This window comes from Arvicanthis niloticus, chromosome 6, assembly GCF_011762505.2.
Source record: "Arvicanthis niloticus isolate mArvNil1 chromosome 6, mArvNil1.pat.X, whole genome shotgun sequence".
Taxonomy (NCBI): domain Eukaryota; kingdom Metazoa; phylum Chordata; class Mammalia; order Rodentia; family Muridae; genus Arvicanthis; species Arvicanthis niloticus.
The window spans coordinates 107,931,298-107,951,066 of NC_047663.1; the positions used below are offsets into that span (position 1 = coordinate 107,931,298).

Here is a 19,769-nt window from a genome sequence, read left to right on the forward strand (position 1 = left end):
GCAGGAACTGATGCTGAGGCAATGTAGGAGTGCTGCTTTCCAGCTTATTCCATAAGATTTGCTCAGCTTGTTTTCTTATAGCACCAACAATCCAAATGCCCAGAAGTGGCATTTTAACTAGTCGCTCCCACATCAACCAAGAGTTAAGAGAAAACACCACAGGCTTCTCAAGAGTCTACACTTGTGATTCATTTTCTCAGTTGAAGTTTCTTCTTCCCAAATAACTCTAGCTTGGGTCAAGTTTACATGAAATTAGCTAGAACAACATGAATATGAAACTCCTGGTGTGTAGTTTGATATGAATACAAATAATACCTTGAAGATCACCTTCAATGGGTGTACTAGAGGTTGTTTCCATAGACAGGATTATTTTAATCTTTGGAAATTCATTTATTTTATGTCTATAAGTCTTTTTTATACATGTATGTATGTGTCCCACAAGAGGAGGCCAGAAAAGAGCATCACATCTCTTTATACTGCAGTTACACAAAATTGTGAACTCCCATATGTGTACTGTGAATGGAGACCAGGGCTTTTACAAGAGATATACATACTCTTAACCAAATGAGCTACCCCTCATTAGTTATTAGAACTAATTAGATATTAGAACTTGTTTTTACATAAATCTGAATGCTAAGTTATAGAATAAACTCAGTTTGAAAATAAGTAGTTCAGCCCAAGAGATAGATATGGTTATAATGGATGATGACCAGCCCTCTTGGTCCTCTTACAGGTTTTGAAGATAGTGTCTGTCACAGTGACCATTGCCCCCATTTTTGGTGTATACATCTATCTTTTCTGTGTTTCCAGTGGCACACATTGCTTGAGCCCAGATGTACTGTGAATTACTACAGCTAATTTAGGTAATGTCTAATTGTCTAAAAGCAGCCTAGAGAGGCAGTACTTAATCCCAACACTAGGAAGACAGAGGCAGAAAAATCAGGAGTTCAATGCCAGCCTCAGATTTATACAGTGTTAAGCTAGCCTCAGCCACATTAGATTCCATCTTTTAAAAACAACCCACCATTTTAACAACTGAAGTAGAATAATTATTCATCATGTCAATCACTCAGTGTTGGGAAGTCATTTGACAAGACTTTTTGGGAGAATTTTCAGAAAGCTCTTCCTCTTATGCTCTTGAAGAACTTCTACAAAAGATCTGCAGCCCCTGTCATTTATATTGCACAACACTGTACTCTCTGCAGCCCCTAGAACAAGTGAGGATGCCTATTCTATCTGTGTATCTGTAATGCAATGCAGAAATTTTCAACTATAGACAGTGTTGGGAGAATAAAATTTATAAATATTTATAGGAGGAAATATGGGAATGGTATGATTGTCTCTGAAGAAGGCATGAGGGAAAGGGAGTCAGGCAAATGGGGTTTCAGGCTTTAGCCAAAGTTGGAACAGAAGCAGGAAGAGCTTGGGATGCTTCTCAGAAGATCACCAGTAGACTTTTTCATGGCCAGACCCTCTGAATCATTGGAATGCTGTCTTAGGCAAGTTAAGGCAAGAATCTCCTGGGAGGTGTTGTACCCAGGAGTGGACAAGGCCATTGCCCTGCACAAATCACTCAAAAGGAATAGAAAAAGTCACCTACAGTTTAAGACTGGGTGCAGAGGGGACCGAGTCAGAAATTACTGGTCATGTGTGGCCAATATCACCACACTCACTGATTATGGGTCACTGATGACCATATCTACCCTACCTGGGTGTGCCTTAATCCTGATGTGCAGACCCTGCTTTCTTCCAATTCAAGAAGTACACACTAAAGCTTGGAGTCATCAATGTTCTCACAAAAACTTAACTCTAGTACAATCCATGAGCCATAGAAACCATGAAGTGTCATTTCTGTGAGGTTAAAAGGAGGTCCTTGGGAACCCATGGACCCATGAATCCTATTCCTAATAGAGTGAGGAAATGTATCTCTATGGGACAGAATAGCCAGACATGTGTCTTCATGATATATATTTCTGTGTTTGGGTAACATTAGCCTGGCAGAGAACAAGAAACTCCATGTTGGAGGGCAGAAATTAAGACATAACATCTCCTGGGAGATGTTGTATCCAGGAATGGACAAGTGTAGCCCAGCAAAGTCCACCAACAAACCCACAATCTCACCTAGTCCATCATCATGATCCTGAAAAATCTGGTTCTCTTCAGTCCTCCAGGGATCTCACCCTGTTATGGCACACTCAACATGATTAATGTAGCCTGCCTGAACCAGAAACATCAGTGTCAAGCCTATAGTCACCAGGAGCAGCAGCATGGTTGCCATGGCTCTTCTGTGTACCTGGCCTCTGAAAAATACATTTATCCTATACGGGCTGCCAGACCCTGCCATCCATGCACAAAGGCTATATCCATGCTGTGGACTGATTGCACTGTTTTCCTTGGAACTATTGTATAGCACAGATATAAGGATAAATGAAAGATCCAGACTGCTGGGAATTTCAGTCACTACCATGACTGGCAACTTCTTTCAGAGCCTGGGGAGAGGAACGGCAATAGCTCTGACATAAGGTAATAATTTCTGTAGGAGAGAACTAAATGTGCCTTCACTCATTCTGAGAAATCTCATTATGGGAACAATGTTATCATAGCCAGAAGTTCTGCCTGAAAATTCAGAGCCAGATTTATAATCAGGGATCCTGTGTTTCTACCTGACTATGGCCAGGCCTCATTGCTACCAGAAAGAGAGCCTCTATAACTCCTATGCTTTCCCTGAACTCCCAGATCCAAATGACCACCATCCCTTTCCACAAAGCAACATTTTATACACTAAAGGATTTTGCAACCACAGCCCCTGAGAACTGCATGTGCCCTCTTCCTTTAGCACCCTGGCTCCTATGCCCTCTCTTCCTCTCTGCATTAGGCTTACAAAGACCCTGAGGACTTCTTTTATCACCACCAAGATCTAGACAATCATCAGCTGGGTCCCAACAGTGGCCCCAAATACAACTCAGAGATCCTTTGGGTTTGTTGCATAGCTAGTCTAGCCAAAACTTCATATTACAGGTTCAATGAGAGAAACTGACTTAAGAAAATGAGGTAAAGACACTAATGCCAAGCTCTGGCCTTCTTTTGAGCAGATTTAATAAAGTGAACACAGACACACACAGACACACACAGACACACACAGACACACACAGACACACACAGACACACACAGACACACAGACACACACACAGACACACACACACACACACACACACACACACACACACACACACACACACACCAATATACTCCCCTACATACCACACACATGTTTAAATAACACCTTGAATTGGTCAGGGAAACAGAATCTTAGTAGCTAAAAAGTAGGAGGGGAGGCTTTTGGTCCTGTGAAGGTTCAACGTCTCAATGTAGGGAAATGCTAGGGCAGTAAGGCAGGAGTGAGTGGATGGGTGTTGGAGCACCCTCATAGAAGAAGGGTAAGGGGGTGTGGAATAGGGGGTTTGTAGAGGGGAAAATTGGAAAGGAGATAACATTTGAAATGTAAACAAATAAAGTAACCAATACAACAACTTTAAAAAATGTTATCCAAGAGTCCTAGTTCTGCAAGCTGTGGTGATAAGATCACAGATGCTCCACCGACCATAAAGGCTCTAGCCACTGGTGATGGTCACATATTAGCAGTAGAGAATAAGACTCTATTTCTAAAGACCCTGAATATTGTGGCTGCAAACCTGGAGAAATCAGGCTGGACAAACATTACAGAGAGATCCCCCTTATCTACCACATATGTGCTGTGTATGCAGATGAAGGAGAATTATCACCTGCTGCCCAGCTTCATTATATACAACTTGTGCTTCATTATTAATAGGTCAGGCAACATTTCTCTGGTAGTATTGTAGTGGCAATGCTGTTATGGGTAAAAACAATTACTTTGAAATTGAGAGAATTCACTTTACAGAAGGGAACTATTGTTCAGTTTAGTGAGAAAAACATCTGGCTACAAATGTCAAAATCTCAGTGTTGAGATTATTGCTCTTTTTTATTAAAAATAATTATTTTCTTGTAAAAAGATCTTCTATTCATTTGTGTTTATGCAAATAGATTATTGCTCAGCTTCAGTCACTAAGTGAATTTTCCCCTTGTAATTGATACTGGTTACTGCAGAGACTGATGGATGACCAAATTATGTTAAATATGCAACTGCTACTATATATGAAAGAGAATGTGTCTTCTATTCTACATCCTACCAAGTCTTAATGAATTTCAGGGAAGACAGTAGAAAGAATGTAAGAGCTATAAGATTTGGTTGAGTGTTATGTATCTATTTCTTTTGAGTTGAAATATTCCATTATGAAGAGAATTGCAGGAGGTCCTCAATATGCATGAATTTATATGATTCACAACCCTTCTCTACCACCAAGATTCTATAAACAGTTAACAATGCAAGGAAGGAGAAAACTCTTTGGTGGAGCTGCATAGAATTGGTAAAGAAAGACCAAACTACTCAGCTTGAATGAGGCATCACCAAAGTCCAAGGTGCTTTTGATAATACAGCCTCCTGAGTCATGCACACTCTCAAACTATCTTCTCATACTGTCCTAGTAAATTCTGTGAACCAGCTGGCTAGACATGGGTGAAACAGAATCTTTGTTTATTGTCTTTACATAGTCTAGAATGAATAGACACTGACATTATCTCCAAGAAAAACATACAATAGAGCACAGGTTCCAGGGGATAATCTGGAGGCACCTCTGTAGGTCAAATTGAGGGGATGATATGCTTGTGAATCAGAGAAAGACATGGGTGATGAAACTATGCATATAAAACAAAGTAAAATGCAAAATATTTGGAATGGAAACATGCATTGAAATTCATCAAACCAAATACTCAATAAAAAATCACCTGTATTAGACAAATGTTATATTTTGGGTTGTTTGTTTTGAGACACATTCTCCCTAGATAGTCCTGGCTGTCCTGTAATTCCCCTTGTAGAACAGACTAGTTTCAAACTCACAGATATATTCCTGACTCTTTTCCCAAATGCTTAGATTAAGTGTGTGAAATGTGTGCATTACTCTATCAGGCACAAACACTAACTTTAAAAGTGTGATATCTACTGCAGTGCAGTCATATCTACTTTGCATGTAAAAATTTTCACCTTATGCTTTGATACTATAAAATTCATTTTTTATCCCAAGTTCAGTAAAATACTTTCATTTCTTTTTTATATTCTTACATGAAAGTCTTTGACCATTCTGTAATACACTTGGATCTTTTATACTAGAGACACACACAGTGCCCATCAGCTTTCTAATTTTCTGACTATCATTTCTTTGCAACTTGCCTCTGCTGCACCAGGCTCCAGAGGATACCTGAGGTGTTGATTCAACTTTAAAGTGATCAGGTCCAGTGGTAAGAGGCAAGAAAAGAGCAAAAGGTAAGGGTGGGAGTTGGGCTGAAGGGGTTTGCTAACAATTACATAAGAGCCATTGTAGCTCCTCAGGAAAAATTGATGTTCCACACTTATCCTCCAGGAATCTGTGTTTCACTGAGATAGGCACTTTCTAGGTCTATCTTGATCATTCAAAGTACTGGCTCAGCCCTCCATCACTGTGGTTCCAGCATGTACCTGGGGCAGTTTCATCACAGACCTCAGATACGAACCAATTACAGAAAAGCCAAGGTGAATAAAAATACCCTGAGTGCTGCAGGTAGGTCTGCTTTTCTGGAGTATGATGAAGAAAGCCTGGCAATTTTCCCTGCTCTGTGCCTGCCACTCCTCTCAGGTGATTCAAAGCTAGGATACTCCCAGGTTTCCATGAAGTTCCTGAATGCAGCAATATCTCTGTTGGGACCTGACTATATTTGCAACCGTAATGCAATTACCCAGTATTACCCAACTGAGTGGCTACCCAAATTCTCATCATCCACTGTCAGAAATTTTCTGGAGCTATTTAGTATTGAATAAAAATAACTTGAACTACCAAGATACTACATTGCTCTTGAGGACTATTTGGTGCCAAGCTACTGGGTGTCTCATATCTGCTAATCCCAATATTTTCTTAATCTTTTGAAGATTAAGACCTACCACATACAAGCTGAACCCAGAGAAACTAAATTTTTTATTGGATTCAGATGGTTCTCAGAGCAAGGGATAAAAGGTAAATCAGGAGGTTAGGAAGTCCAGGGGGTAGTACAATTTAAGGAAGAATTGGGATTCAGGTTGGGGAAATGTAGCTCAGTGAAGTGTACATGGGGAAGAGTAGTCCACTGAGGTCATGGCCATGTCTTACTGGAAAATCTGTCACAGCAGTTGTGGTCCTTGTGGGCTGTGACAGAGAGAGACACACAATCAAGAAATTTCTCCCCCTGTCATGCCAGTAGCTGTCGGAGAGTAGGTACTTAGGAGATACATGCTTATTAAGGATCTTCCTTTCATCAAGCCTTTTGGAATTCCATTCTGAGAATACATAGGCCACAGAAGTATCTTAACTTCTTTGACCTTTTAGATCCCTAATCAGTTTTGTGGGTACTTAAGGCATGAAATTAGACCACTGTATAGGAAAAACTCAAGGAAAATGAATGATAGAATTCCTAAGCATTCATGAAATTATACTTGAGGACAGCTTCTGGAGTGGTCACTGCTTCCTGGCTAAGCACATTCCCTCCTGAGTGGGATGTTGGGAGTGGGTTAACAACAGATAGAAACATCTATCATGGAACAGAGGAATCTGAGTTCTCTCAGTCTTTCTTCAGAGGGTCATGTACCACTGTCATGTATGGGAATACAGCATTCTGTAAAAGCAAGAAAAATATCAAATACAAAGCATGTCCAGGTTGAAACACAGATTACATCTGCATTTTGGATGACACAATGATTAAGATCACAAAAAGTAGCCTGCTTGTAAAGGAGCACATGTTTACACAAGAATCCCTGTATCATGTGGGAAATAAGGGGTCTTCAGGAGGAGCCAAACAAAGCATCCTCTTACCTCTCTGCTCAGGCACATTGATGTTTTCTTAAAGAAACCCTTTGTGCTGTATAAATTCCTTAAATACTTCCAAAGCCTCCAGGCTTTCTTTTGGACACTTTCCTGTGAGCAGAGGCCAGATAAGCAGGAAGAGTATGACTACACAGCCCTGTTAGAATCCACTGACACAAAGACAAAAAGACTGCACAGAACTGGAGTTTTCAACCTGAAGCATATGGGAACAAAAGGGAAGGAGACTTTAGAGTAAATGTGGAGGTGCAAAATGGATGGTGGTGGTAAAGCTTGTCAATAGGAAGTGGATATAACGAACATATAGGGTCACATAGTATGACTAAACCTAGGTGATATCCTAAGCACCCAAGAAATGTCACAGTCTGACCTACAGGAAACTGTGTTTCAAGGTAATTAGTCTGTCTCCTGTTCCTGGAAGGAGGACAGAATTGCCCATAAAAGGTTTCTGTTAGGACACAGCCTTTCATTGAAAACTTTCTGCCATGAAACCTAAACCCCTCCCCCCAAGACATGATATGTAGTAAGTCAATAAAAATTCCATCCTATTGCTCAGTGCTCAAAAGTCACATCTGATCATGTCACTGGAAATTCTGCACAGACCATGGATTACCATTTCAAAGCATTTATACTGACTACATGTTGCCTTATGCACAACTGCTAAAGGATAAAACAGAAGCTTTAGACTTCCCAGTGCCTGGCTGTAGTTGCTGGACATTCAAATAGCTAATGGTCACAGAGAGCATGGGCAGAAGGTTGAATCTCTGGTGTTCCTCACCTATGAGGTGTCCCAATTGGGATATTTTATGAAATGGATGGCTTTCAGAGTATATGATGTAACGGTCCTTCACTGGAAGCTCATAGATGTAGAAGAGATTATGGCCCAAAACTGCAGATTAAAGAGAAATGAATCTGTAGTGTCTTTTAAAAAGATAATATTCATCCCACATTAAGGAATGAACTAGGTTTCAACAATAACCCATGAGCAACCATATAGCCAGCTCCAAGACTTTCCATGACATCATCACAAGACAGAGAGGCTCCTCATGGAAAGTGTTATCCCCAGCTATAAAGACATGACAATAGGTGTCAGGAAAGGTGAAGGCTGTGGCTGACTAGCCTTCTAGCAGCTACATTGGCCTGTTTTCTAAATCCTAAGCTTCAGAATCCCCATTGGGCAGTGGACAATAATATCTAGAGAGAAGCATGATCTCTTCTGTGAACTTGACTGATTTCTAAAAACACTAGGCAATTGACTTGTAGACTTTCCTGAAAAGTATGCAGGCCAGGAACACTCCAACCAAGAATCTTGCTTTGCAACCTGATCTGGGGGTACCATGTTGGCTAAGAATTCCACATAATATAGAATCACATGGGAAACATTCAGTTGGCTATGACAGTGGGTATGATATTGATTATGCTAATTTACTGTAGAAGATTCATCTTAATTGTGGACAGGAACATTGTGTGGGCAGCAGATTCTGGACTTTGTAAAATTGTGAAAACCATCTGAACACTAGCATGAATGCATTCACTAATCTCTTCTGACTATTGTGTAATATGAGTAGATGTTTCCTGCTTCAGCCTGTAATATCCTACCACCATGGACTGTACCTTGAACTGGGAGCTAAATAAAACCCATTCCACCTTAAGCAGTATTGATTAGAGTGGTTAATGAAAAAGAAGCTAAAGAAGAAGAGAAAAAAGGATGAGACACCCACTCACAGGCACTGTATTGACCAGGCTCCTCTGTTCTCTGCATAGAATTCCTAAATTAATGCACTCTCCTTCAGATCTGGAAAACAGGAAACCAACCTTTAGTCTCTTTCTAAACACATCTCTGCTTCTCTGACTATCTGGTTCCTTGGCCTTAGCACGATGACTTCTGAAATCCCATATTAACCCCTCCTAAGTTTCAGCATGTGAAGACTATGGCCCTTCAAAGGAATGGGCTTTTCAATGTCCAAAACATAAAGGAACAGAGAGAAAGAGTAAGAGATGCATGTGGGATACTCACATAACAGTGTGCCTGAGGTCCAAAGTTTCTTCTTCTGGGCATGTCAATCTAATAGGGAAAGCAACCAGAGTTTTTTCCTCCACCTTTCTTCTTTGAGCACTGTGGCCTTTATGAACCAGACACCTGAGAGCTGGAGCAGACAGAGTCCTGAGCCCACACTTTCCCATCCCCAAGTCTTACTTAGTTTGCCTATAAGTGTGCAGCCCATACATACATCCTTGTTGATAAGATGCTCCCCTGAGTTGTTGAGGTTCTACACCTCAACATGGTGTCCAACACCATGTTCCATACAACTAGGCTAGAATTACATATGGTAGTCCAGTTTAAATGGAATTTGACTGTCTCCAAAGGCAGAAAACAGTTAGGATTCCAGGAACAAACACATAGAGGTCCTGTCAAGTTACGTTTTATGGCTCTAGGTGTCACTGCTCAAGAATCTTTCCCTGGTCCAAGTCTGTGAACACTCTCTGCTCAGACTCAGAGGACTGAAACCCTCATGAGTACTAGCACTGGTATTAAGGCACTGTCCAACACTCAAACCTTCCACATACACCTGTTTTCCACCCTTCCATGCCTCACTTTATTTATCTTCTTCTGAGAAGAAGGGAAGGTCATCACGGGTCTGTAGAATCGCCACTAGGCTCAACAGTGTAACAGTCAGGAGCAGGCTCTTCATGTTCAGGCTGTGTGCTCTCAGACAAGGCAGGCAGCAAGCAATGATGCTGTGTTGGCTCCTCAGAAAATGCCCTTTATGGCCAAAAATGACACTGGCCACACCCCTCTTGTCCATTTGTCATACAGGTGAATATTGTTGTTTTTAGGACTCTTGATCATTCATTGCCACCTTGAGTCAAAAGATCTTCAATGCTGTTGCCATCTAAGTGTACTACTCATGAAGGAGCTCAGAGAGATTGAGTGACTCAGGTTTGGGGTAGGAACACAGCCTGCATTCTGGGCCAGAAAGGGAGAGCCTTCTTTATCCGCTTGCCATCATCAGCCATTCCCTCATGCTTAAAACAATTATAGCTTCCCAAGCCACCTTCTCTGCCGCTCATGAAGGGACTTGGCTTCTCCACCATGCATAGTCCTGCTTATTTCCAGAAGCCACACTATGTTTGGGGATGCCAACTCACTGCTGCCCATTTTTGGAAGGCCCAAAATAGACATGTATAAGGTCTTTGTGAAATGGCTTGAGGTCAGGTGAAGTAGCACCTCTAGAAGGCTCCAAGCCACATTCAGGCCAACAGTCACCTGAACTGCTGCATTATCTATCCAGGGATGCCAGTGCTTTCTTAGAGCACTTATTACTCTTCAAGTGTCTCACTCCTTATGACAATGCTATACGTAATTCCATCCTAACCAAAACATACCACCTCTGCTACATTCTAAGTTCTTGAGGCGAGGGGCCTTGATGCCTGTGTTTCACAGTTTTATCTTGATATTGGAAAAGACCTATCCACAATTCAAGGAGTTATGTTTTTATGTTTACTAAGAGACATGTAAGAATTTTATATGTCTGTGAGTTGAGGGATATCAATTTACGAAAGAATATTAGAGCCTTTGCTGTATTGGTCATCTGAGAACCTCCTTTAGGAACTAGTAGAGCCCCAGAATATCATGCATAATTGAGCCCTATCTTACACTATATGACCCATGTTTACCCTCACATATGTCTGAAAACTGACAGCCCAACAAGGTGATCACAAGTCTCATTCTTTTAAAATAAAAAGATCAAGATAAACACAAGGAGACCAAGGCCCTCCTACATCCAGGTTCTATTGATGAACTGCCTTGGCTGCCCTTTCTCCTGACTCAGGAAAGCTTCCTTCCCAACAGGAACTCTGCCTCCTTTCTCCTCAATCTGAATTTCTTGGCCCTCAATGTCCTGATCTGAGACACAACTGCCCCAGGCTCTGGAGACAGGTACTGGACCTACAATGGTGTCTTTGTGCCTTTGTGGACACAGGATGAATAGCTCCACATATCCACAAACAATATTAATGAACACTCTCTGACAAGCCTTGGCTCTTGTTGACAAGCTCATAAGAATTAGGTTTTGACACCAGTATGCAAGGTGCTACAGAGCAGGAAGTCTGTAATCTCAAGAGGAGAAAGGATCAAGCCTGTGCTGTTTAGAAGAAAAGAATAATGAGAAGGTGGAGTCTCCATGTCTGGAATGCCAAAGATTTTTCTGTTAGTGTCTTTGTTGATTGAAATCAAATAACATATATACCAGTGTGTGGATCATTGATGAAAGCATTTACAACAGTGCTGTATGTAATTCTGTCTTAACCAAAAAAAGCCAATGGGAAAGAATAGCTATAGGTTATTGACAAATCATGAATCTTATGTACAGTCTGATGAGAAGCCTCTGTATTCCTTCATGCATCTGTCTTTCTCTGTGTCCCAGTGAGCTGATTTCTGCCAACTATATTCAGAGACCCAAAAGGAAAAGTGATGAGATAATCCATGGTAAGGAAGGGCTTGCAGTCAGTCCCATGTGACCGAGACAGGGCATGGATGTGGAGACCTCAAATAATAGATATTCTCAGGAGTAAAAAAATACAGGTGGCTGGGGTTAACAGAGAGTAAATAACATAAAGAGATGGTAAGGTAGGAGAAAGGATGCTATGTCGTCAGTGTTCCATGGTCTTAGGCATTTGTCTGAGTGGCCCTATTTCATTTTGGTGGTGTTTTTTCCAGAGTCACCCAACTGTACAGATCCCTGTCTCACTACTTCTGGTCACATCCTTCACTGCCCTTGAATATGAACTTCATCATGGTGACATTTAAGTGCTTCTAAGTCCTAGGTTTCTTACTGTATGGAATATGTTATGTGGCATTTATAGATAGGAAGGTCTTGATAGCTCAATCAACAGCATCAGGCCAGAAAGGGTGTTGCCTGAGACTGATGTGCATTACAAATGAATAGGGAGCAGTCCTTAAATAAATATCATTGCCTGATGACTATCAAATGAAGATGGACTGCATTGTGGCAACCAGAGATTGTTTCCTTGTAGAACACACTGGTTTTGAAGCAATACATGGACCACTCAGGATGTTCAGTTCCAGAATAAAGTCAATCTGAAGAATGGTGGCCAGTAAAAGAAGTGGAAGATCCTTGAAGATGCTGATGACCAACCCTATTGGTTCCTTGTGTTTTTTGAAGTCAGGGCCAGGCACACTGATTTGTGCCTTCCTGTCTTTAGTGTCTCTGCTTCTCCTCTGTGTTTCAATAGCATCATGTGTTCAGGCCCATATGTGTCCTGTGTTAGAACACTCAGTTTATGAAAGAAGTTACTAATAGGATAAAAGGAACCTGATGTCTTGCTGTACTCCTTAATCCCATAACTTAGGAGGGAGAGGCAGGAGGGTCAAGGGTTCAATGAGAACCTCAGATGTAAACTGAGTTTCAGTCAATGTTCAGCTACATTAGACTCAACCACCAATTTTCTTTAACTAATAAAGACAAAAAGTTTTTTAAAAACTGTTTCAGAACTCCTTTAACTCTGACTCTCTTTGTCTGTCTCTGTCTCTCTGTCTGTCTCTTTTTCTCTCTTCCTCTGTGGTTCTATCTCTTCTAGATTTCTCTCTGAGGCAGACTGAGTCAGTCTCCCATGGTGTTCATATATTGGATGGCATGGTTTTCATGATCTTTGTATCTTTGTATCTTTATTTTACTGGTCTTTGTTTTAAATTATATATGGAAGTTTGAGAAACAATGATTCTGGGGGGGGGGGGTTCTGATACTTGGGCACTTGGTCCCAAGTTTGTGGCTCTATTTGTGTAGATGTTAGCAGTATGGCTTTGCAGATGGAAATATGCCACAGTGGGACAGGATTTCGGAATATTTTTTAAAGTTTTTTTTTAATTAATCATTTTATTTGTTTACATTTCAAATGATATTCCCCTTCCAGGTTTTCCCTCCACAACCCTCCCATCCTATCCCCCTATCTCCTCTTTCCTTGGCCTCTATGAAAGTGCTCCTCCATCTCTATAGACCAGGATAGCTGGCCAATTGTTGCAGCCAAAGCTGCCCCACATTAGGCACCAAAAATGTTGAGAGCTGTTTTACCCCATGTTGGGGGCCAAAATGTTGGGAACCGCTCTGTCAATGTTGGAGCCCACACTGCCAAAAGCCTTGGGGGCTAAATTGTTAGAGCCTGCACTGCCACAAGCTGCTTTAGTCTGTGGGTCAGGGTTCATCAAGAGAGAGAGTGAGGATGGATGGGAGGAATGGAGACCAGACAGAGTGTGATTCAATCCTGTTTATTCTTCAGTCTCTCTTCTTCTCTCCAAGTTCCTAGTTCCCAGTTCTAAATTCCCTTTCAAGTGTCTAGTTCCTAGTTGCCTGTCTCAAGTCTCAAGTGCCTAATACTTAATAATCTCTTCTGTCTGCCTCTTGCCTTTTATATGTCTCACTTTTAAGCCACACCGTTAAGTCACACTTTTAAGTCATGCCTTTAGGTCTTGTCTCTAAATCTGATCTCTAAGTCATGCTCTTAAGCCACATACCTTTAAGTCTCACACACCCAAGGGAAAAGCCTGGCTATCTAAAACAAGATGTTATCAGAGTGTGCTCAGCTGTTGTAGGCTATTGTAATCAAGTCTCTTGTCAGGGTATATGGCTCAAGATGGCTGCAAGGATGATAGCTGCCTTCTGGCGGTTCCCCACAGCCAATAATGTTATCTTGTATCAACATTTGATGTACTGTAGAAATTCTGGGATACACAAGCCAGCTAACATATGTATGCTTGCAAATATGTAAGTTTATATGTGATTTTGTGTGAATGCATGTGTGAATGTCTATTTATAGGTATTAGTATGGATAAAAATATGTGTCAGTGAGTTTTTTACAGTGCATTTGATTCTGTTTGAGAATGAGTGTATATGTGTGTGTATGTGTGTTGACTATGTACGTATGTGAGTATGGTTGGGTGTGAACATAAAGGTCTTTGTGTGTGTGTGTGTGTGTGTGTGTGTGTGTGAATGTCTTGGGAGAATTTTAAATGTTGTTCTTCATATCCCATCTACTTTGATACAAAGCCCTTTTTGTTCATTGTTGAGCTTACAAAGATGAAAGGGCCATGGTCTTCTAGAATTTTCCTATGTCCTGTCCCATCATTACATGAGAGTGTCAGCATAGGAAATATTTGCTATTTCATCCTGGATGCAAATATTCAAGTAATAATGCATGTGATAGGCCAGTATTTGCTCTCACACTCAATTTGAGAGCTCACATACACATTGTGGCAAGTTTACCTGATTCAGATTTTTTCTCCAGTGTTATTTTTTTTATCATAGAAAGGATAATTCTAGGAACATATTATCTGTGCCGTTCACATTTTAAAAATTGTGTTCTAAGGACTCTCCCCTCATATAAAACAATTTCTTCCTTGAAGATTTTGGTCCTCCTAGTTCTCTGCTAGTATCCAGAACAACTACATTGGGTATTGAATAAATGTAATGTATTTTTATGGATAAAAATGTAATCACTAATTTTTCTCTTCTAAGAATCTTCTGTATTCATGTGTGGTTTACTGTCTTATAACACTAGAAGTATCAGGCAGGAATGGACATCCTCAAGTGGCATGTGGCTTAGGCTTCATTATTAGTTCCCAGCCAGTCACAGCTACACAGAGAATTGTGCTTTTAAAGTGGATAGTGTGTCAAAATCTATGGATCCCAACTTCATGATGAAAAACGAATACACCCCTGGCCAGGATATCGGTGGCTCAAGCAGTCTCCCAGCTGATCTGCTCCCCTCTTGAAACTGCGTCTGGACGCACTCTAGGGAGGGCACAGACAGCAGAGCAGCAGGTAGGAGAACTCACACACCACCCTAGGCCTTAGAAGCACAACTAGCAGTAGGGAACCCCCAGAGGGCACCTGGCATCCAGACCCTGCCCCTATGGAGAGCCACTCCCCTTCTGCCTTTCGCCTGGATACCGGTGGCTGGAGCAGTCTCCCAGCTGATCTGCTCCCCCCTGGAAACTGACTCTGGAGGCACCCTAGGGAGGTCACTGACTGCAGAGCTGCAGAGGTACCCAAGGGAGGTCAGGGACCACAGAGCTGTAGGCATTCTAGAGAGGACACGGCCCACAGAGCTGCAGAGCAGGGGACACCATATCCTGAAGCATCATAGAGGAGCAACTACATTCAGAGCAGCAAACACTTAGCTGGTCTACTACCATAAAGACACCATATCCTGAAATATCCTAGAGGAGCCACTATACCCAGAGCAGCTGGAGCTCAGGATCATAGAGTCATCTGGACCCCAAGGAGTTCTGCCACAAACAAAATAACTGGAAAGGCAGACTCTAGTCAGAACATGTGAGTGCAAGTAGCACTACAGTTAACTAAATGGCAAAAGGCAAGTGCAGGAACATAAGCAACAGAAACCAAAGTTACTTGGCATCACCAGAGCCCAGTTCCCCCACCATAACAAGTCCTGAATAACACATCACACCAGAAAAGCAGGACTCAGAATTAAAATCACTTCTAATGATGATGATGGAGGACTTTAAAAAGGACATAAACAACACTCTCAAAGAATTTGAGAACGCAGGTAAACAGGTAGAAGCCCTTAAAGAAATGCAAGAAAACACATTCAAAGAGGTAAAGGAATTACACAAAACCATCCAGGATCTAAAAATTGAAGTAGAAACAATAAAGAAATCTCAAAGGGAGACTACCCTGAAGATTGAAAACCTAGGAAAAAGATCAGGAGTCATAGACGCAAGCATCACCAACAGAATACAAGAGATACAAGAGAGAATTTCATGCGCAGAAGATACCATGGAAAGCATAGACACAATGGTCAAAGAAAATGTGAAATGTAAAAAGCTCCTAACACAAAACATCCAGGAAATCCAGGACACAATGAAAAGACCAAACCTAAGGATAATAGGTATAGATGAAGGTGAAGATTCCCAACTTAAAGGGCCAGTAAATATCTTCAACAAAATTATAGAGGAAAACTTCCCTAACCTAAAGAAAGAGATTTCCTTAAATATACAAGAAGTGTACAGAACCCCAAAGAGACTAGACCAAAAAAGAAATACCTCCCATCACATAATAATCAAAACAACAAATATAGAAAACAAAGAGAAGACACTAAAAGCAGTAAAGGAAAAAGGCAAAGTAACATAGAAATGGAGACCTATAAGATTTACACCAGATTTCTCACCAGAGACTATAAAAGCCAGAAGATCCTGAACTGATATCATACAGGCTCTAAGAGAACACAAATGCCAGCCCAGACTACTATACCCAGCAAAACTCTCAATCAATATTGATGGAGAAACCAAAATATTCCATGACAAATTCAAATTTACAAACTATCTTACCACAAACCTAGCACTTCAAAGGATAATTGGTGGAAAACTCCAACACAAGGAGGGAAAGTAAAACCTAGAAAAAAGCAAGAAAGTAATCTTCCAACAACCCTAAAAGAAGGTAGCTATACAAACATAACTCCACTGCCAATAACAAAAATAACAGGAAACAACATTCATTTTTGCTTAATATCTCTTAATATCAATGGACTCAATTCTCTAATAAAAAGACATAGACTATCATATTGGATACATAAACAGGACCCAACATTTTGTTGCATACAGGAAACACACCTTTGTGGAAAAGACAGACACTACCTCAGAGTAAAAGGTTGGAAAACAATCATCCAAGCAAATGGTCCCAAGAAACAAGCTGGAGTAGTGATTCTAATATCAAATAAAATTGTTTTCAACCAAAAATAATCAAAAAAGATAAAGAAGGACACTTAATATTCATCAAAGGAAAAATGGACCAAGAGGAACTTGCAATTCTGAACATCTATGCTCCAAAAGCAAGGGCACCCACATACATAAAAGAAACTTTACTAAAGCTTAAAGCATACATTGCACCTCACACAATAATAATGGGAGATTTTAACACCCTACTCACAGCTATGGACAGATAGTGGAAAGAGAAACTAAACTGAGACACAATGAAACTAACAGAAGTTATGAACCAATTGGACTTAACTGACATCTATAGCACATTTCATCCTAAAACAAAAGAATATACCTTCTTCTCAGCACCTCATTGTACCTTCTCCCAAATAAACCATATAATTGGTCACAAAACAGTCCTCAACAGATACAAAAAGATTGAAATAATCCCTTGTACCCTATCATACCATCATGGACTAAGACTTGTCTTTGACCTGGCCAAAAACAACGGAAAGCCCACATATGCGTGGAAACTGAACAATGCTCTACTTAATGATAACTTGGTCAAGGAAGAAATAAAGAAAGAAATTAGACTTTTAGATTTAAATGAAAATGAGGACACATCATATCAAAATTTGTGGGACTCCATGAAAACAGTACTAAGAGGAAAAATCATAGCTCTAAGTGCCCACAAAAAGAAAATGGAAAGAACATACATTAAGAACTTGACAGCAAACCTGAAAGCGTTAGAACAAAATGAAGCTAATATACTCAAGAGGAGTAAACAGCAATAAATAAACTCAGGGCTGAAAGCAACCAAGTAGAAGCAGAAAGCACTATAAGAAATATCAACAAAACCAGAAGCTGGTTCTTTGAGAAAATCAACAAGATAGACAAACCCTTAGCCAGACTATCCAAAGGGTGCAGAGATAGTACTCAAATTAATAAAATCAGAACTGAAAAGGGAGACATAACAACAGAAACAGAGGAAATTAAAAAAATCGTCAGATCCTATTACAAAGGCTTATACTCAACAAAATTTTAAAATCTGGATGAAATGGACAATTTTCTAGATAGATAGCAGGTACCAAAGTTAAACGAGGAGCAGATAAACCATTTAAACAGTTGCATAACCCCTAAAGAAATAGAAGCAGTCATTAAAAATCTCCCCACCAAAAAAGTCTGGAGACAGATGGTTTTAATGCAGAATTCTATCAGACCTTCCAGGAAGACCTAATACCAATCCTCTTCAAGCTATTCCACAGAATAGAAACATAAGGAAAACTACCCAATTCATTCTATTAAGCTACAATTACGCTCATACCTAAGCCTCACAAAGACCCAACAATGAAAGAGAACTACAGACCAATCTCTCTTATGAATATTGATGCACAAATACTCAATAAAATTCTCGCAAACCGAATCCAAGAAAACATCAAAGCAATCATCCATCATGATCAAGTAGGCTTTATCCCAGGAATGCAGGTATAGTTCAATATTCGGAAATGCATCAATGTCATCCACTACATAAATAAACTCAAAGAAAAAAAAACACATGATTATCTCACTAGATGCTGAGAAAGCATTTGACAAAATTCAACATCCCTTCATGTTAAAAGTCTTGGAAAGATTAGGAATTCAAGGTCCATACCTAAACATAGTAAAAGCAATATACAGCAAGCCAGTAGCCAACATCAAATTAAATGGAGAGAAAATTGAAGCAATCCCACTAAGATCATGGACTAGACAAGGCTGCCAACTCTCACCCTACCTATTCAATATAGTACTGGAAGTCCTAGCTAGAGCGATTAGACAACAAAAGGAAGTCAAAGGGATACAAATAGGAAAGTAAGAAGTCAAAATTTCAATATTTGCAGATGATAAGATAGTATACCTAAGTGACCCTAAAACTTCCACCAGAGAACTCCTAAACCTGATAATCAACTTCAGTAAAGTGGCTAGATATAAAATCAACTCAAGCAAATCAGTAGCCTTCCTATACTCAAAAGATAAACAGGCTGAGAACGAAATTAAGGAAATGACACCCTTCACAATAGTTACAAATAATATAAAATATCGTGCCATGAATCTAACCAAGCAAGTGAAAGATCTGTATGACAAGAACTTCATGTCTCTGAAGAAAGAAATAGAAGAAGATATCAGAAGATGGAAAGATCTCCCATGCTCCTGAATTGTCAGGATTAATTTAGTAAAAATGGCCATCTTGCCAAAAGCAATCTACAGATTCAATGCAATCGTCATCAAAATTCCAAATCAATTCTTCATAGAGATAGAAAGAACAATTTGCAAATTTATTTGGAACAACAAAAAACCCAGGATAGTGAGAACTACTCTCAACAACAAAAGAACTTCTGGGGGAATCACTGTCCCAGACTTCAAACTATACTACAGGGCAATAGTAATAAAACTGCATGGTAGTGGTACAGAGACAGGCAGGAAGATCAATGGAATAAAGTTGAAAATCCAGAAATGAGCCCACATACCTATGGTCACTTGGTCTTTGACAAAGGAGCTAAAACCATCCAGTGGAAAAAAGGACAGCATTTTCAGCAAATAGTGCTGGTTCAACTGGAGGTCAACATGTAGAAGGATGCAAATCAATCCATTCATATCTCCTTGTACAAAGCTCAAGTCCACGTGGATAAAAGACCTTCACTTAAAACCAGATACACTGTAACTAATAGAAGAGAAGGTGGGAAAGACCCTTGATTACCTAGGCACAGGGGAAAAGTTCCTGAACAGAACACCAATGGCTTGTGCTCTAAGATCAAGAATTGACATATGGGACCTCATCAAATTGCAAAGCTTCTGTAAGGCAAAGGACATTGTCAATAAGCAAAATGGCAACCGACAGATTGGGAAAAGATCTTAACTAATCCTGCATCCGATAGAGAGATAATATCCAAGATATACAAAGAACTCAAGAAATTATACTTCAGACAACCATATAACCCTACTAAATATGGGGTACAGAGCTAAACAAAGAATTCTCAACAGAGGAAACTCGAATGGCCCAGAAGCACCTTAAGAAATGCTCAACATCCTTAGTCAT

At 40.2% G+C, this 19,769-nt stretch overlaps 1 pseudogene across 1 annotated transcript; it reads right to left on the reverse strand.

Annotated features, from left to right (window-relative positions):
• Nucleotides 1-6,081: 6,081 nt before the first annotated feature.
• Nucleotides 6,082-9,671, reverse strand: LOC117710402 (vomeronasal secretory protein 2-like; annotated as a pseudogene). The gene is made up of 6 exons (XR_013110801.1): nucleotides 9,560-9,671; nucleotides 8,981-9,127; nucleotides 8,689-8,758; nucleotides 7,742-7,852; nucleotides 6,955-7,056; nucleotides 6,082-6,757 (listed from the first exon to the last, which is right to left on the reverse strand). The product of XR_013110801.1 is annotated as a vomeronasal secretory protein 2-like (transcript).
• Nucleotides 9,672-19,769: the final 10,098 nt, after the last annotated feature.